Here is a 15,802-nt window from a genome sequence, read left to right on the forward strand (position 1 = left end):
ATCATGGTACTGGCATAAAAACAGAAACATGGACCAATGAAACATAATTGAAGACCCAGACCTTAGGGCAACCAACTAAAGTTGCTTGATCTTTGGCAAAGGTGCCAATAATGTAGACTGGAGAAAAGACAGCATCTTCAACAAATGATGTTGGACAAATTGGATGGTCATATGTATAAAAATGAAATTAGACCCACTCATTTCACCATATACAAAATTCAAGTCCAAATGGATTAAAGAGCTCAATATAAGACCTGAAACTCTTCAGCTACTGGAAGAAAAAGTAGGAAGCACTCTTCATGATATAACGCTGAGAAAAGACTTCCTGAACAAAACACCAGTAACCAAGTAAATTAAATAAGGACTCAACCAATGGAATCTCGTGAAGCACAGACAAACATACCATAAACAGAGCCAATAGATTACCCACTGAATGGGAGAAAATCCTCACCAGATATACCACTAGCAGTAACCTAATATCTAAAATCTACAAAGAACTAAAAAACCTAAACAATAAAAGATCATACAGCCCACTCCAAAAGTGGAGCAGAGAACTAAATAGGGAGTTCTCAGAGAAAGAATTATAAATGGCTAATAAGAACATAAGAAAATGTTCAGCATCACTAAAAATTAGGAAAATGCAAATTAAAACAACTATGAGATTCCACCTTACCCCAGTAAGGATAGAAAACATTTAAAAAAATCAAACTATGGGCTGGAGAAATGGCTTAGTAATTAAGGTGTTTGCCTGCAAAACCAAAGAACATTGGTTCAATTTCCCAGGACCCATACCAGCCAGATGCACGAGGTGGCACCTGCATCTGGAGTTTGTTTGCAGTGGTAGAGGCCCTGGCCCACTCATTCTCTCTCCCTCTATCTCTCTCTCTCTCTCTCTCTCTGCCTGACTGACTCTTCCTCTCTAACTTTTTCAAATAAATGAATTAATTAAGTTGAAAAAAATCAAATGGATACAAATGTTGGTGAGGCTGTGGGGAAATAGAAATGCTCATTAACTGTGGTGGGAATGTAAGCTGGTACAACCACTGTGGAAATCAATTTGGAGACTCCCAAAGAAGGATTTATATGGACTTAGCAAAAGACTCTGTTATTCTTTTACTGGGCATTTACCCTGAAAGCTCCACGTCTCAGTTCAGAGATATTTGTTCAACCATAATTATAGCTGCAAAATTCATAATAGCTAAAAACTGGAATTAACCCAGATGCCCACCACTGGATGAATGGATAACCAAGATGTGGTGTATCAACATGATGGAATTTTACTCAGCAGTTTAAATAAAATGACACGATGAAACTGGTAGAAAAATAGACAAACTTAGAACAGGTCATTCTAAGTGGAGTCAAAAAATCACAGAAAGACAATCATCCCCTGTTCTCACTCATATGCAGTTTCTAACCTGAATAAGCCTAAGTTGATGACATAAGTTAATACCATCTTGAGGATTGGACAATAAGAATGGTAGGGCTTAGGGGAAATAAAAGGGTGGTGGCGGGGGGGGGGTAAAACTGAACCCAAATTGAACTAGTACCATAGAATCCTGTATACTGGAAGTGAGACTAAAAGGTGGAACTCTCAAGAGGACCTTAGAGGGAGTACCTGAATCAAAGGGCTCTGGAGAAAGTGAGATGAAACCCAGTCTCTATTTTTTCCTGTTTCTCTTTCTCCTCTTGCTTTTTCTTTTTCTTGGCCCTGGCCTGTATTTCCCTATACCACAATGCACTGTTGATCAGAGAGACCTACTATATCTCCCAAACAAACAAGTCAGGCTTCTGTCAGAGCATTTGATTACCCACCAGAAATTAATGGTAAGACCCTACTTCTGAAGACACCAAATGCTATCGGCATAGATCATGGAGAGACCTGGTTGGAATCTGGAGGAGAGCCAGTCCCCAGACAATTAGCCCATCTAGTATTGGAAGAGGCTACATGAGCTACTGGGGCCAAAACTTGTCTAAGCAACTCAAAGTCTAAGCAACTCAGAAGCAAACAATTTGACATGATGCTCCCACAAGTGCAATAGTGGCACACAGCCATAGTGGGTAAGAAACTGTTCTTGGACTGGCTAACAAATCCACTCAGTGGAAAGGAAACCATATTGGAAGTGGGAAACAAGTCAGAATCATATCCAAATAAAAATTCTGCTTTCCATTGTCAAGATCCCATGAACCTTAGGCTATAAGAGTGTGTAAACCCGTTTAATTCTCTCTAAATTAAAAATGGTTATCCCATGTAATTCTCTGTTGGAAAATCTGCTTCTCTTTTTCACATGAGAACTGGACCTGAGGAGATAAATGACCCAGTGCACTCTACCCTGGTCCCAGCCTACACCACAGTGGAATTGGGGAAATGAGCAAGAGTGCTGCTTTCTTATTTAAGCTGATATCAGCACAAGAGTGATGGAGAAAGATATTGAGGGCACTCAAGACCTACCAAACCAGAGATACAGATGCTCTGAAGTGCCCATCTCTGAAATAGACTTAAAATGCTCCCAGCATGGCTCAGGAAATTTTGTAGAAGAGAGGGTGGAAAGATTGTTAGAGCCACAACATTTTGTGGAAGAGAGGGTGGAAAGATTGTTAGAGCCACAACTTGGGACATTTTGCTCAGAGACATTGCTTCCCCCGCCCACAAAGCATGAGCCACAACCCCATAGGGTTGACCTGCATCCCCAATGAGGAAGGCCTCTTCAGAAAAGGGGCAGGGAGGAGGGAAAGGATGGTAACAACATATGATGTTTACATACAAAATATGTCCATATCTAATAACAAAAATAAATAAAGTTACACTTCCAAAAAAGAAAATGAAATGATTTGGATGTCTAGCCTAGAATTAAATTATATACCTTCACCACAAAATCTCTTTTAAAATCTACTATAGGTGATAATATGCTATGAGAATATTGAGGAGAACAGCATGCAATGCTGAAAGAGATTTTGGCAGTATACTATGAACTTTCCCTCTGCATATTAATGTCTAGGTCAAACAGAATGGAAGTTTCTGAAAAGCATTCAGCGAGAATTCACAAAACCATCACATTGCTGCCACTGTCAGCCAGTGAAAAGAAACACTAAATCCATTGACTAAACCCAACACGCTGACAGAGAAGCATGTTGAAATAGGAAAAGTGCAAGAAAGAAATCAATTCAGCCAAAACAAATGTCTCTAATCAAATTGCAAGCAGTGCTTTCAGCAAAGTGGTTTCGGGAATATGAACACATGATTTGGCCCATCAATCATACCATCTGTCTGTCAACCCAACCTTTTCATCACAGGAGGCCCAGGATACCTGCTTCTCCAAAAGAAGATGAACTACAGTCATTAAACGCAGAGTAACCCTGGCAATGTTTTGCTTAAGTGGGAAGAGGAAAGTATGCCAGTGAACAATGTACGCTCACTACATAAAGGTTTCCAGAGGTCTGTCTTTGTTGGCAAGATTGTTCTTTCTGTTTTCTTGCTTGATCGAAAGAGATATTTATTTTCTGTTTGATGCATGTATTTTATAGACAAGTAACAAGCCGTCCAGTGCAGGGATCACAGATGCCAGCTCTACGGCTTCATGAAAGGGAGTCCCACAGAAGACTCCTCAGGGAGCCCCCAGATGCCCTTGGTGTCTGTCCCTGCCCACTGCCCTTTCCTCTTGTCTTGCCAAGACAGACAGAGCTTGTGCTTAGCTTCTTGTGACGTGCTTCAGAGTCACCTTGGGAAATGTATTGTTTCTATATTTTGTATTTGCCTTAACTTTTAGCTGGGATTTGCTTGTGCATGCAAGTAAGATGATTGATGTTTATGTTTTTCAGAATTTTCTTCAAAGAAGAAAAGTACATCTGATGAAGAAGTCAAAAATAGCATGAAAAGACCAAACATCTTCATTCTTAAATTTCTCCCAATGTTAAGATTTTGTAAGCCTATAAGGTACTATCTCTGCCCAAATACTGATTATGGCTTTGGTACAATGTACCTGTCATGTCCACTTCATATGTTTACTTTTGTCTACTTTCTCTTTCTCATTCTGTCTCTCCCTCCATCTTTTTTTCTCTTTTATTCCTTTTTCCATGCCAAGTATTTCTATCACAACACTCCACATCTTGTCTTTTTTTTTTAATTTTATTTATTTATTTATTTGAGAGCGACAGACACAGAGAGAAAGACAGATAGAGGGAGAGGGAGGGAATGGGCGTGCCAGGGCTTCCAGCCTCTGCAAACAAACTCCAGACGCGTGCGCCCCCTTGTGCATCTGGCTAACGTGGGACCTGGGGAACCGAGCCTCGAACCGGGGTCCTTAGGCTTCACAGGCAAGCGCTTAACCGCTAAGCCATCTCTCCAGCCCCCACATCTTGTCTTTTAAAGCCACATTAATTTCCCTCTTGCTATGCCTACCATCTCTGTTAAGCTTCACCCCTGACCATCACTAGTCTATCATTAAAAGTATTATGAACTCATAGTGTTCGACCTTTGGAAACTGGCCTTAAACATTTGCCTCAATTCTCCAGAGATGAGTGTGTGTTTGTTTACACTGTAGATTTGTTCTTCCCTGAGAAGGCATTAAGGTGTGGATTGATATGCCATGGTTGGCTTACCATTCACCTGCATGATGATGACACATACATTACTGGTCTCTCACTGAACCCAGAACTCACGGATTCAGCTAGATCAGCAGACCCAGTCCTGTCTCTGCCTCTCCAGCACTGTGATTGTAGGCAAACACCATGATCCCAGCATTTTACATAAGTGCTAGGGTTCTGAACTCAGTCCCTCATTTTTTCTGTGGCAAGCACTTTATCCATCTTCTTCAGTCTAACATTATTTTCCCTGGATACTTGGATGGTTTCAGCCATGGATACTTCATTACAAAATTTAAAAGTCCCTGTATTCTTGACTCCTAAAACCATTTTCACTGAGCCTTGGATTTCTGTTTGACCAGGATAACATACATTGAGAATCAGAAAATACCCATCAAAGAAAGTGGCTTCCAATAGGTGAGGATAATCTGCACACAAAATCCCTTTCTCTTTCTGTCTTCTAAACTCCCCCACACCTGATATCATATTGCTATGCCTTAAGGGCCTTTATTCCTAGTAACACAGAACTGGCATTTGCATCTAATTTCAATTAAGTTACATGTGACGTTATTGGAGGAAGGAGGGCCCAGGTGTTTATTTTCTCAGTTTATTTTATTTTATTTTTCTTCCTGTATTTTTCTTCCTTGGTGCTATTCCCTAGACTGTATGCATATGTGGATGGAAGATTGCATCATAGTTTAAATCCATTGCTCTTTGAAGGACTAAAGCTTCCCCACCCCCAAAGAAAAAGAAAAGGAAAAAGCATCATTTAGTTTTCAAACTTTTGTGCAGAGAAGAAAGTTTTCACACCCATCAGTCATTCTACCTCACTAGCATGGGGGGGGGGGTGCTTCCATAGTGATTCAGTGTTAGAAGCAGAGACACTCGCACTTCTCATTCACGGCTGTGGTGCCCTTGGTTCATTATCTGTTCACGGTCAACCTTCTTTGGGTTTGCAATCGTGACACTCCTTGACTCTACTGCTACCTGCATGCTTGGCTTACTGTCACCTCTTTCTTTCTTTCTTTTTTTTTTAATTTTTATTTATTTATTTGAGAGTGACAGAGAGAGAAAGAGGCAGAGAGAGAGAGAGAGAGAGAATGGGTGCGCCAGGGCTTCTAGCCACTGCAAATGAACTCCAGACATGTGCACCCCCTTGTGCATCTGGCTAACGTGGGTCCTGGAGAATCGAGCCTCAAACCGGGGTCCTTAGGCTTCACAGGCAAGCGCTTAACCACTAAGCCGTCTCTCCAGCCCTGCCACCTCTTTCTTAAATGCCAAGCACATGTATATTTCTAATTAAGGTGACTCATACAAGGGTCCTTGATTCTTTAAACTCCATAGACACTCCTTCCCATGTCCCAGATTATCTTTGCTTTTCCTATCAACAACTCTGTATTTACAGTGTTAGAAAAAAAATATGAAAAAAAGGTAGGAATATCTATGACAGAGGAATTAGACTTTATTGGAGGAGACTCTAGTCTTAGAGGGACACTTCACATCACAGGAGTGGAGACTCTGGAAATGTGAGGTGCCTGTCCAGCATAGGGCAAAGAGGGTTTGATGACCAAGGAGAGGGCAAGGGGAGAAGTGTTAGCAAGTGTGAAGGAAGCAAAGTTTCTTGAACTTCTTCAGAGATAATCAGCCAGGTATCTGGCTTCCATGGGGTTATTGAAATAGTAGGGGTCAGTATCCTGACAGGTTTCTTGATGGGCAGCAGAAATATGATGAATACCTCAGAGCCACTATATAGAGCTTTGCTAACTCTTTCATACAGTTATTCCCATGGGAGGTAAGTAGAAAATTTTGGCCACGGTGAAGTCCTTTCTTGCCTTGCCCCTTGCTCTCTTTAAAATGAAGATGTAAGCCTTAATCCTTTCCTGTGACCACAGACCACATTACATAGTTTGTTGGCTCCCCACGGAGCTTGCTCTCTATGTTTCTAGGGACATCCACTTTACCATCACCACACTTTATCAGCTTGGAAGATCTGGTGTTGGTCTTTAGACATACCGTACCAGCATTCCCATCCAACTTACAAACCCTTAGGTCAAGTTCACAGTAAACATCTTACACATGCTAAAGAAGGAAAGATCTAAGGAAATCCCTGATTTTCGTGAATACCTTTGAACCTTTAGGCCCTAGCTACTCTGGACTACACACATCTTTTCTAGACTGCACTAAGTATACTTTTCCCCATTTCTATTAGCTATTGACCATTCCATAGTCATTTTTTCTCATCCTTCTTCTCACACCTTATTTCCCCTGCTCTGAACAGGCCATTTCATCTGTAAAAATGTTGAAGGCAATAAAACTATGGAGTTCCTAAACCCAGCATCTCCCAGGAGTCTTCTAGTCACATAGGCAAAGTCAAGGAGGCATCCAAATGGTGACTTCCCTCCAGGATCTTGCATCTAGGTGTGAACACAGGTGTGAACCAGTCCCACTGAGGATTCCCCCCACTTAGCTTCTTGTTCAGTTGGTAAAAACCTAATTATCATTCTGCCAGTTCTCACCTATTGCAATGGCATATACCTGTAAGGTCACTATTTTAGTCACACCTCAACGTGCATTTAATGGACTTCCATAGAGTCTTTCACTGGACTTTATTTTAATCCAATTTTACTGTGTTCATTCCATTAAAACTGAAGAGTAAGCAAACCACAGCTACCCTCAGTTCACTCAATCCAATGTCACATGATTTTCCTGTGTTCTGGTATTTACAGTTTATTTTATGACTCTTATTTGATTGATGTGCATATGAAAAGACTTGGAATCAAATGTTGTTACCATATACATCTATCTATCTATCCATGTATTTTTTAATTGACAAATTCTATACTTACAAACAAAAAGCCATGGTATTTCCCTCCCCTCCCCCACTTTTCCCTTCATAACTCTGCATCATAACTTCATATGATGGGATGGGATACCTTCCAGTGAGTTGTTGGCCAGGGAGTTCCCTGATGCCCCCAAAACATTATAGGCCATTGCCAAGGCCCTTGGTTTCCCACCAGGAATAGATGGTAAGACCCTGTTGCTGAAGATTCCACATATTTGGGCTGCAAAGCCACTAAGAAACTTCATAACTCTCCATCATATCCCCTCCCTCTCTCCATTATTCTCTCTTTTAATTTGATATCACCATATTTTCTCCTATTATGAGGGTCTTGTGAAGGTATTGTTAGGTACTGTGAGTTCTTGACTGTGAATTAGATGTTTTTAATTGTTAAAAACATCTTATAGTTGGGCCAGTCATGGTGGCACACATCTTTAGTCCCAGCACTCCAGAAGCTAGGGTAGGATGATGCCTGATTTCGATGCCAGCCTGGAGCTATTGAGTGAATTCCAGACAAGCCTAGACTATAGTGAGAATCTACCTCAGAAAAATAAAAATTAAGTGCTGTGGAGAGGGCATAGTGGTTAAAAATGTCTGCTTGCAAAGTCTGCTTCCCCAGGATCCATTCTGCAGAACATAAAGCCAGACTTACAAAGTAGCTTATGCTTCTGGATTTTGTTTGCAATGGCAACAGGCCTTGGTATGTCCAAACTCACTCACTCTCTCATATATATTAGGTTTTTGAGGCAGGGAATTATAACAAGGTGCTAGGGATCCAGGAAAGTCCTTGAACCACAAATCCTAGGTTTGTCTCTAATAGTTCAATAAAAAAGAAAGCTGTGAAGGTTACTTATTAAATTATTATATTTATTGAGGGAAGTACCAAATGAAGCAAAGGCACCCACATGGCTAGAGATCCAATGCAGATAGCCTGGAGGGCTAATCAAAATCTAAGAGGGTATAAATAAGTCATATGGAATCCTCCAGTTTTGGACAATAGAACACTCAGGAGCTGTAGATCATTGCTAGAAAATGTTCAGTGCCAGGGATGGGATACCTTCCAGTGAGTTGTTGGCCAGGGAGTTCCCTGATGCCCCCAAAACATTATAGGCCATTGCCAAGGCCCTTAGTTTCTCACCAGGAATAGATGGTAAGACCCTGTTGCTGAAGATTCCACATATTTGGGCTGCAAAGCCACTGAGAAACCCTGCTGAAACTGAGCTGATAACCACCTCAATGTAGACCAGCTGACAGAAAGTTGGAAGAAGCCATTCTATGGTAGAAAGAGAAATCACCAGTGAAGATACTGAACAGTGGACACTGAAAGCCTTATAACTGGCCAGCCAGGCCAAATGAGCCAATGGGTGCAATAGTGGCATGTCTATCAGGGTGGAAACCAACTATCCTCCAATTGGACTAGAGTCCCACTCCATGGGAGGGAATACATCCCTGATACTGAAAATTTAAAACAGGTGTAGTCATGAGCTCTTGGGATGTAACATCTGCTGATGTCTGGATATATGTATATACTATGCTTATATACTATGCCCCATAAGCATTTCTCTTAATATCCATGCCCTTATATTAATGCTACTCTCACTTTGGGTAGAGAATCTTCTCTTTTCAGATGTCAGTGACCTTGGGACGACTCAAAAGGTATCATAGTGCTGGGAAGAAGTGACTGGAGTACCAAGTAACATTTCAATCAAACCTTCCAAGGCTCAAGGTCTAATGTAGGAGAGGTGACGGAAAGAATGTAAGAGCCAAAGGAAGAGGACTCCTTACAATGTGCTCCCTCCAGACATAAAATGGCCTGGATATCCATGATCTCATAGTGCCTGACAGTACCTACACAAGACCATCATAAGAGGAGGAAATGATGATGACATCAAAATAAAAGAGAGACTGATTGAGATGGGGAGGGTATAAGATGGAGAATGGAATTTCAAAGGGGCAAATGGGGGAAGGAGGGCATTACCATGGGATATTGTTTATAATCATGAAAATTGTTAATAATAATTGAGAAAAAGAAAAGAAAAGAGAGAAAAGAAAGTTCAAGGAACACTTGCCATGTGGAGTGCTAGAGGGAATAAAGGATCCTATGTGGACAATGAGGGCCAGGGGAACTTCCTTGCTGGGCCTGGGCCTACGCCTGGACCAAGAGAAATCAGGCCAACCTGATGGAAAAACTCACCTCCAGCTGGAAGTTTCCAAGTGATCAGGGAGCCTGCCTTCCCCTTGTGTTGGGAGCTATGAATCAAACCTCGCCCATGTTAACAGAAATCGTCATATAGCAAGTTAAGTTTCTACTTCCTTACCTAATATTCAACTACCAAGGGATCATACGCTTGGCTGAATACTCCCCCATGCTGCCGGTAGGTGATGAAGAAACAAAGGCATTGCAGCCCACCGCTAAATAGCAGGCCTCTCCCTCTTTTGTATAAAAGAAGGGAGGAGATGTCAGGAGCCATAAAACAAAAGCCTCTCCATTTTGCCTGGACCTGCTCATAAGCTGACTCATTACTCAGAAAGCTGGTCCATCCAGCTTTCTGTTAGGTACTCCTGGAACTGGTCAGCAGACGGCTTACAGAATCTTATCTTTTGCAAAAGGCCAGTTTATGGTCAGGATGTGAAGCCTGGTGCAGTCAGGATGTTAAGCCAGTGAGGCAAAATTAGATGCACTCCTAATTACATCCCCTCTAGGTTTCCTGACAACTCCTTGCTCTGGCCACATCCCCTTCCCCCTACAACTCATTGCCCTGACCACGTCCCCTTCCCCTTACAACCCTATGTAAACCTACATGTAAGAATAAACATGAGGCCTTGACAAACATCTAGCATGGTCTCCTTCTTGTGTCTGTTTGCCTTTTTTTATTTAGGTTAATTTTCCCCTCATTTCCTTGTTCGACTCCCCAGTGGCCGGAGCACCCTTGCAAAGGTATTTATATAACCTCATGATGGTGGGCTATCTTCTGGCTTAGTTAAACCAGAGGGACAGCTGATTGGTTAGGGCTAAGGGCTTTCTCAGGAAGAGGTTAGTCCTGACACCAAGTTTCAGGGGCTGAAGTTGACCAACCACAAGGTTTAAATCCAATGCAAGACCTCTCTCTCAGGAGAGATCCTGGTTGTTTGTGGAAAAACATGTCTAGGGAACTAGGCAAGAGACAAGAAGTCAAATCATATTTGATTTCTAGCAAGTATAGACTTTCCTGCCTTTTATACCCCAAGGGTCCAGTCACCCTGACTGTACTCCCCTCAGGTTTCACTCCAGGCCAGCCCAACCAAGAATTAACTATGTAGTCTCACGCGGTCTCAAACTCACCGTGATCCTCCCACCTCTAATATCCAAGTACTGCGTACTAATTAATTAATATTTTTGGTTTCTCTAGGTAGGGATTTAGTTCTAGCCCAGACCTACATATACTTCACTATGTAGTCTCAGGGTGTCCTTGAACTCACTGCATTCTCCTATGTCTACCACCTGATCCCTGGGATTAGAGGCATGCACCATGACACTTGGCCTGCAAAAATATTTTTTTTAAGAAGTGAAGTCTGCTCTTCAATGTCATGCTCCCACCAATCTTGGGCTACATGAGGTACTGCACCTATTAAATTCCCTCTAAAATAATAATGGTTATCCTATTTATTTGATGCTCACTTCACTCTTCATTAGAGAATCAACTTCTCTTTTTCAGATGGACACAGGACCTGAGGAGAGAATCAGTCCATCAGACCTTACCAGGGCCCCAGCTAAAACCATAGAGTAATTGGGGAAATGATCAAGAGTGCTGCTTTCTTGGTGAACCTGATACCAGGCCAAGGGGGAAAGAGATAGACAATTCCTACCAAACCAATTATCCAGAAACTCAGAGGTTCCCAAGACCTCATCACTGAAGTAGACCTAAAACAAACCCAACATGGCTCAAGGAAATACACGGAAAAGGGGCCATAAAGACTGTTAGAGCCACAAGTTGGGATATTATGCACAGAGACTTTGCATCCTCTCTGTAACTGATGGCTACCCCCACAATGCATGATCCACAATCCTCAATAAGGAGGGACACTTCAGAGGAAGGAGAACAGAGAGAAGACTAACAATAGTGCCAACATGGCTTGCATATGTATATAACTACTAAAGAAAAAAAAAGAAAAAAAATTCAATAGAAATGTTTAAAATTAATATAAAATTAATATTTAATTTTGTATTATTTTAATATTTAAAATAATTTTAAACAAAATATGTTTCCCTTCTAACTCTTCTTATAAGTTTCAAGAACTAATTTGATTTACAAGCATTGAAATAAGTATGTCTGCAGAAAGGAAGCAAATAGTATCCTTATCCCTTGCAACTGCTTATCCATTTGAAACAGGATTTCTTATAATAATTGATAAATGAAACATAAAGCAGATGCTAGCTGTGCTACAACCCTTTATCATGTATTAGAGGACATGGTTTGCAATAATTTTCTTTAAAACAGGCCTATTTTCTACCAAACTAATGATATAAGACATCATGCTTCCATTTACACTTAACAATAAAATCATCCTAATGTAATGTTAAATGGTTCAATCTATTTGAGAACTAAATAAAGTCTTGGAGGGAAAGTAGGCCATCCTGTTGCAGCTGTTGGCTCTCTAATTTCCCCCGTTGGCCTGAATCCCCACCCAGCTGCACATAACTTCTGATCCAGCTTAATTGTTGGTGTGTGTGTATTGTGTGTGTGCACATGTGTGCATGTGCACCTGTGTGCTAGGAATGGAATCCAGCGCCTCATTCATATTGAATGAAGGCTTTACCACTAAGACACAAACCCAGGCTTCACTTTTATTCTTACATTTAAAATTCTTCAAAAGTCTTGCATTTTTCTGCTTCCAGTGTTTTGTCGCACACTGAAGCTGCCCAGGTCCCTGGAACAGGGCTGAGTGTGCTCTCTAACATTTCTGCACTTAACTGAAGAGTATGACTGCTTTTCCCACAGTGCCTTGTAGAGCCTGCACACACCTCAGCTCAGGCTGTAACACCCCAGTTTCTACCTCAGCTTCTATAACCTGGTAGAGCTTGCCCATCCCTCTTGCAGATGTGTGCCCCTGAACTGCTGGGTTTCCAGTGTGTGTCAAATGACAGGTTCGATTTTCAAAATAATTGCATATATGAAACATTTGTCAATACACATTGCATTCACAAAGCATGTACACACTTACATTTTATAATATTGCCCAATGATTTACAGGTTGGTTTTTTTTTTTTGTTTGTTTTTGTTTTTTGGTTTTTTTCTTTTCCTATAGGCTGAAGCCCATGGGTTTTGGGACTGAAGCTCTGAGGCCTTGTCATTACCTTATCCTGTGATCTGAACTGAATCATTTCATCATTTTGCTCATCTATGAAACACAAGAACTGCATTGGGTTTTCTCAGAAGGGTCCACAGGTCAAGAAATCTACCCTACCAGCAGAGGTCCGAGAAGGTCCTGAACAGCCAATACAAGTGAAGGAAGCATTTGTTCCTTCTCATAGCCAACTGCTTCATGTTAAGAGACCATCTAAACAAATTTCCTAAGAATTTAATGGAGTCTCGTCATGCAGGATCTTTGTCAGGTCTTTGTTGGGGGCATCTACAGTGGGCAGAGAATAGTCCTGTTTCTGACTGCACCCCCCCCATTGTCCTTGCTGAAGCATTTGGCAGCTCCATCTCACTTCTATGAGGCATATTATATTGGGGGATGGGAATGGATCAAAGCAGACTGGCTTTTGTCACAGGACAACTCCAATGAGAAGTCCCTCGCTAGCCATATCAGTAGCTGATTCTGGGGGTGCCAAGCAAATTTCTTTGTACCAATGCATGCAATGTTAGTCTGACATTCATTTAGGGCATTTATAAACAGTGACTAGGACTGAGGAGATGGGTTTGTGGTTAAAGCTGCTTGCTTGCAAAGCCTGTTGTGCCCAGACACCCACAAACACCAGATGGGCATTTGTTTGCAGTGTCAAGAGATCCTAGAATACACATACATGCATATGAATACATATAATTAAAAAATAAACAGTGAGGGAAACAACCATGCAGAATAAAATTTACTTTTCTAAGGATAATGTCTATGCATTATGGGCTTGCTGCTCACATGGTTGATTAATCTTTACATTCGTATGAAACTGTCCACCTACTTCAGAGTAGTTGCATTTGTTTACACTCCCACTTACAATCCTAAAGATTCCATAGAGTGTATTTCCATTTGTGTGGCTGACAGTATTGTGGTGAATGGAGAATGGGCAACGGTGTGTGGTGGGGGCAGCTGTAAGGTAGAGCAGATTTGGAGTGAGGAGCTGTTCTCATTCCTGACTTGGGTGGGTGTAACACCAGTCTATATGTGCATTTGTATTAATTGATTTACACACATAGTTTCTGTTCTACTGTATTCTAGCTTAAAAATTTAAAAAAAAATTGCTCGAAGCTGAGAGGAAAAAAAAAATATCTGAACATGTCAACAAACTATCAAGACATCAGATCAGTAGAGCACAACACCAGGCGGTAAATTGCACCTGATTTCTACTACAGGTGCTAAAAACAATGTGGAAGCCAGCTTTGTGTGTGCTGGCTTTAATTATAAATTAGGAAATTGAGAAGTAAAGGCTGCCATACGATGAAATGTGGCTGACTCCTGAACCACTCTGTGGTCTTTACAGTTCTTTATGCCATACAGCTTGTGACCACTTCAGTGGGTCAGACAGAGCACACACAGGAATGGCATTGTTATTTCTGTGAGCTACTTGCTAGCACCAGACTGGTGCAGTGTGGGCTGGAGGTTTCCATGATAAAAACTCATCTTATGATCTTTTGTAAACCTGTCCTAACCAGTCCTTTCTGGGATATCATAAAACATTTTCAATAGTCTCCAGGATATCCTCATACAAATTCCTGGTACGCTCATAAGGTAGAAATCTTTCCAAAGCTGATATCAGTGTTGACATCTGACAAACCACGGGGTCTCTCAACTTTGACCTTCTTGTACTATTACCCTTGTAAACATTCAAACAGATTCTCCTCCCAGCACTGAGAGAAGGAAAAGTAAATTATAGTTCAGTCTACCCAGCAACTGACACATGACTATGACTGGCCACAAGTTCACTTATTTGGCACATACCAGGATACAACTCTGATGCTACCATCAAGCTGAACATGAAGAATAAATCAAAGAAGGTACTTTACAAAAAATTACCTCTTTTCATATATAATCTTACAGGTAGATGTGATTCATGTGCACTGGAGGTATGATATTCCCTCCGGAAGCCCTGTGGTACTGGAGAGAGCTGTGCTTTTGTTTACTTGGTTTTTGTGTTCTTTTCAAGCCAGTGTGGCTGGTTTTCTACTGGGTCCAAATCTATTCTAGTCAAAGAGTATGTAAGTAATCTCTATAGTTTGCAGAACTCTACTTTAAATTCACTGACCAAGATCAGAACAATCAAGTCTTCACATGTTGAACTGTATACAAATGTCAAATCCAACCTTCTTCATTTCACAGATCAGAGTTGAACAGTTGACAGACACCCCAGTTGAGGTAAGTTCACAGATTTCTTCCACTCAGTGCTGTCCAGACTGTTGCTGTATGTGGCTTCCAAGTTCTTGAGATGTGAAGATTCTGTCTCTCACTTTCCAGCAGAACACAAGAAAAATAGTAGGAAAGTGGTCAAAATGACATCTAGAAGGCATCCCAAGGGAAAAGAGGAGAGGGGAGAAGAAGAGTTTCCTCAGAGCAGAGGAACAACAGGATGTGAGATGCCTCACAAGCTTTCTCACTGTGCCCGTATTACTACCAGGCAGACAGGTACTACCAGCAAGAGGAAAGACAACAGAGGTCCCTAGCAGATGGTATCCAGCAATCCTTCAACTTCTCTGTAGGTCCAATGCTCCCTTTACATGGAACTTGACAGAAATACGTACCTGCAGAAGGGCTTAGCTCAGGGAGATGTCCTCTCTGTTGCTGAATCATTTACCAGAGCCAGAAAAAGTTAAAGGGACAGTTATAAGGTCACTGTTGGACAGTTCTCCACACCATGCATACACCCATCTACAGCAGTTCTGCCCACTCCTCCAATACCCATAAGGACCACCAGCTGATAACACCCAGGCAACACCATCAAGATGCTGAGAGTACAGACTTTTGTTGTTTTTACCCACGTTTTGTGAAAATTTATTGGAACATGGCAGGAAATGAAAACATCAATAGTGTGACATACATCATATATGTCTATAACTCATGACAAGCACATTGAGACTACAAAGAAACAGATTAAAGACACCATCAGGAGTTCAAGGTGTTATTAAAAAATAAATAACAAATTCCTCAATACTTTGACAAGGAAAACAAGGAACAATGTAAGAGAACTAAGAA

At 41.3% G+C, this 15,802-nt stretch overlaps 1 protein-coding gene across 4 annotated transcripts in view; it reads right to left on the bottom strand.

Moving 5' to 3' along the window:
• Csmd1 (CUB and Sushi multiple domains 1) overlaps positions 1–15,802 on the bottom strand; it is a 1,843,561-nt gene that overhangs the window by 391,122 nt on the left and 1,436,637 nt on the right. The window lies entirely within an intron of this gene.

Source organism: Jaculus jaculus, chromosome 12, assembly GCF_020740685.1.
Source record: "Jaculus jaculus isolate mJacJac1 chromosome 12, mJacJac1.mat.Y.cur, whole genome shotgun sequence".
Taxonomy (NCBI): Eukaryota; Metazoa; Chordata; class Mammalia; order Rodentia; family Dipodidae; genus Jaculus; species Jaculus jaculus.